The 3327-nt window shown below is 41.8% G+C and overlaps 1 pseudogene; it reads right to left on the bottom strand.

The window, feature by feature from the left end:
- Positions 1-1905: 1905 nt before the first annotated feature.
- LOC147427864 (uncharacterized) lies at positions 1906-2429 on the bottom strand (annotated as a pseudogene).
- Positions 2430-3327: the final 898 nt, after the last annotated feature.

A 3327-nucleotide genomic window follows, 5' to 3' on the forward strand; every position in this document is an offset into this window, starting at 1 on the left:
AGTCACCATTTGATTCCTTGAACTCTGGTGAGACATCTTTTGAATATGAACAATCTGATGAACTATTTTTCTGAAACCTTGCCATCATGCTTCAAAAGTTTGACCCTTTGAATTTTGACCATTGGTCCTATGTCCTTGTGATGATCTGGTTCTATTATACCTCCTAGCCATGATGTGTCCTTTACAGTAGGTCCTCTACAATTGTTGAGTAGGCCTTAAAAGGTCAAATTTCAATGACTGGCTTTGGTCCCCTTGCTCTTAGACTAGATGTTGCATTGGTACCAATCTCTTCAGGTTGTTCCTCCATCACTTTGCACTGCCTTCAAGGCTTTCCATTATCTAATTTCTGAGTGTCCCATTTTTCCATCATGCCATCACTATGAACTCGTTCATTCAAGCTAAAAGTCAAGTTCTGACATGAAGAAATATGATTCTCCTTTAGCATACTACATTGTATCATCACCTCCTCTCTAATGAGTGCCTCTATCTGCTTGAAAATTACCCTCACTTGTAGAAGTAGTGCATCCTTCCTTATGCAATATGAAATCCAGACTTCTAGTGTTGTGACTTTGATGATGCATTCACACCCATATCCTGTCAGCTGCCTTGTCATCATTGGACCTTCTAGTCCCACAAGCTTGTCAATCTCCATAATTTGTAACAGATCTGGGAAATGATCCACTTTCTCACTAGCCATGTGTGCCCTTTCCAAAGAAAAATTAATTACGAGATCATGTTGTAATTATGACCAACCTTCATCCAAATGGGGAACACTCAATTCCACCAGCATCAGCTCCTGAGGATGGCACTTCACGTCATTCTAATGTCGCTCCTCCAAATCAGATTATGAAAGAGACTCACTTGAAGCTTTTGATGATTCGAGCAATTATGCTTGGATCTGCATGCCATCATCTAATTGATTTTGAGCTTCCATTTGGATATCCACTAAGGTTTGAAGAATGAGATATGGGCAATCCTCAACATCAAAACATTATGACCTCTCTTCTAAAAATGATCATACCTTTTTCGTGGAAGAATATTCTAGATCATAGATTGCACAATGGATATGGTTCGGCAATCATGACACAAGACATACACAAGCATATAGAGGCAAGTGAAATTCTCACGTGTTGTGTTGCAACAAATTTATCTAAGAAAGGGAGTGACAGCCTGGAGTAAATTAAGTGGTTTTCAATTTGCAGATTTTGCAGCACCACCATGAAACATCATCGATATGTCTACTGCTTCTACAGAAGGAGTCTCAAGTAGTAGGAGCCACAAGTGGAGGCATGGTATTTCCAAAGAAGCACAAAAGAGATTGGAGTCAGCTACATACATGGCTATAATGGTTTTGGAAGCCAGTTCCTCCTCTGCAAGAAAATAGGGGACATCTACACGGGCTCTTGGATTACAAAATTGAGATAATTCTTTTTGCAATTGAAACTTTATTTTTGAGATTTTTAATGGTTGCCAAAATAGCCATCCCAATTTTTGCACTAGCTTTGAGCTCCTACACACACACACACACACACACACACACACACACACACACACACACACACACACACACACACACACACACACACACACACACACACACACACACACACACACACACACACACACACACACACACACACACACACACACACACAGAGTACATTTGAGCGCTCTCACGGTTACAACATTGCCCTCCCTCCCTCTCTCTCTCTCTCTGTCTTTTGACGAGACCGATATATAATTACTTTTTGCATTTTTATGACAAAGCAAGACACACATTGACAGTCACTATATAATGTCCTTTTTACATTTTTTAATGAGGCAATAACAAAGTAGCACACTAAACAAGCACCAAGGTTTCCAGAGGAACATCCATTAGTCCATATTGCCTAATGCAAAGGCAGATCAGGCCTCAACCTTATTTTTTGAGTTTATCAGGATCTCTGCTTTTCATTTAATCCATTACTTTTGATAGTAACCTCAACAGCATGTGAGCTGGGCTCATCAGCCTCCATAACTGCAACAATTATGTCTTTATCGTCGGCTACCCTGCTTGTTTCAGCTTTGACACTCGGTTCAATTGAGCTAGATACAGGTGCATTTGCCTGCATGTCTCCTCTCTCATATTTTCATGGGCCTCCATACTCTTCCTAGTGGCCTCAACTAATTTGGCAGCAAAGTCAGCTGCAGATTTTTCGGTTGCAATGAAGTTGTCATGAAGGTCACGGAGCTTTTGAACAGCACTATGAGCTTGGTTCAATGCCGCTTCTGCACGCTCTTTAGCACTAACCAATCCACGACTTCAAAGTGTTGCCAACTCTTCTTGCATGCATGCTAAGAGTTTGGCAATGCAAGTCGTCATTTTCATCTCAAACAAAAACCTTCCAAAAGTCTTTGATGTAGCGAGTGAATCTGGTGAAGGAACCCATCTCTCTCTTCTCCTCTTTCTCTCTCTCTCTCTCTCTCTACCTTCAGCCTTCTCAAATCGGACTTGCCCTCAGTTTGCCTTGATCATGTCTAGCACCGACTCTTTTTCTACTTCCCCCGTCCTCCCTGCATGTTGATGATGAGCTTATTAGCTTTGCATGGGCAATAGGTGAGAGACGATGGCTCCTGATATCTTCTCATTCTGTCTCACTTCTTCTCCCATTCTTAGTCGGATACCTCTCATGATTTTTGTGAAGCATAGGAAAAGATCACCTGACTTTCCACTCAATTCACAGAAACGTGCCAAAGGAAGCAGAAAATTGGAAATGAAATTCAGCTATCCCTTTTGAGGAAGGCCAGAGTAGTGGGAATGACCGTTGCAGCTGCAGGGTAACCACTCAATTCTTCCAGACTGCTAGCTTATTTGTCTAGGCACCTATGACACGTCCTGTAATCAAGGGCAGGCACAAGAGTCCCTACAACTTGAATCCACCACCGACACAACCGGAGACCATGACTCTCCCATTAAGCTATCGCGCACCACTTGAAAAGGAAGGAGACGTGAACATAGAATCATATAGCAAAAATGACGGGGTGGGGAGCACATGGTGTTCCCTTGGAGATCACTTTGGGATGGACGGGGTCACACTGCAATCACTTTGGGATAGTTGAGGTAACAAATTTCATAAATTCGACACAATTGAAGGCGGTTCCTCCTTTGCAAGAAAATAGGGTACATCTACATGGGCTCTTGGATTACAAATTTGAGATAATTCTTTTTTCTTCCAAAACAAGCACTACACCATGGCTTTAGATATTTCAAACACCCATCTCTTCAACTTTGACTAGGGCTCACCTTCTACCAATTGTGTGAACTGTTAATTCAAGCCATAATTCAAG

The sequence above is a fragment of the Adiantum capillus-veneris genome, chromosome 23 (assembly GCF_014529385.1).
Source record: "Adiantum capillus-veneris isolate H3 chromosome 23, ASM1452938v2, whole genome shotgun sequence".
NCBI lineage: Eukaryota > Viridiplantae > Streptophyta > Polypodiopsida > Polypodiales > Pteridaceae > Adiantum > Adiantum capillus-veneris.